The sequence below is a fragment of the Lottia gigantea genome, assembly GCF_000327385.1.
Source record: "Lottia gigantea unplaced genomic scaffold LOTGIsca_330, whole genome shotgun sequence".
Taxonomy (NCBI): Eukaryota; Metazoa; Mollusca; class Gastropoda; family Lottiidae; genus Lottia; species Lottia gigantea.
In genome coordinates this window covers 41,470-42,779 of record NW_008709111.1, presented here as the reverse complement: position 1 = coordinate 42,779, position 1,310 = coordinate 41,470, and positions in this window count along the sequence as shown.

Genomic DNA, 1,310 nt, shown 5'->3' with positions numbered 1-1,310 from the left:
CCATCATAAAAATGCCTGGTGCTATTCCTGAAAATGGTGGCAGTGTACGATAACATCGGCATTTACATGTACAATCCATATCGAAACGATATCAAATGTTTGCACCAGTTTGTTAAAGGGAAATCCTGCTTTTTTAGTAGGTAAAATTGCTATAATAGACAAGGACAATAACTCATACTAATTATTTTGATTCTTCTGATATTTAAATATGTCTCCTACGTATTCTTAAGGTTTCAACTAATAACATGGAGCCATCAGGAACACTGATAGCATCAATTTACACCATTCCAATTTTCAATTAGACGTCTGTGATTCCCACAATTCCACTAAAAATCAGCGTTTTATGACATCACTCTAGTATTTAGGGGGCATCACTGTGATGTATAGGGACATCCCTCTAGCATTTGGGGGCATCACTATGGTGTTCAGAAGGCATCACTCTGATGAACAGGAGCATCACTTTAGCATTTGATTGCATCACACTGATAATAGAGGCCATCACTCTGATGGCATCACTCTGATATTTTAGGGGGCATCACTCTGATGGCATCACTCTGATATTTTAGGGGGATCACTCTGATGGCATCACTCTTATATTTAGGGGCATCACTCTAATGGCAACCATCTGATATTTAGGGGCATCACTCTGATTTTTTAGGGCATCACTATGATGGCACCACTCTGATATTTTGGAGCATCACTCTGATGGCATCACTCTGATAATTAGGGGGCGCCACTCTAATATTTAGGTGCATCACTTTGATTGTTTCACTCTGATATTTAGGGGGAGCCGCGGTGGTCAGTGAGTTAAACGCTTGCACTTCCGGTTGAGTATCCGATAGGAAAGACGTGTTCACATCGCGCTCTGGGATTCAACCAACCGTAAAATGATAAATTTCTTTGAAGAATAGTTGTTTGAAGTTTGTGAATTTAACCTACCCTACTACATAGAAGACAGTGTAATCATTGAAAAATTGAATAAATGGAATGTTAAATTAGATGGAACAATCAGAGAAAGAATTGATAGAGAGACAGGTACAGCTGATGGCACAAGAATCATGACAGTAATACTTTCCCCCGGAGTTAGCTCTTTTCCTTTTTCTGTGGGATTTCAAACATTCCGACCAGGGCAAAGTATGCTTTATTTGTCTTAAAACTGGTCATCTTAAAACTGACTGTCCTGAATTTAGATGTAGGGAATGTGGACTTCAAGGTCATATAAAACATTCGTGTCAAACTCCGATATGTGATCAGTGCGATAGATACAGAAGCCAGTGAGTATGTAATGAGAACAATTCAGCTGAATTTAC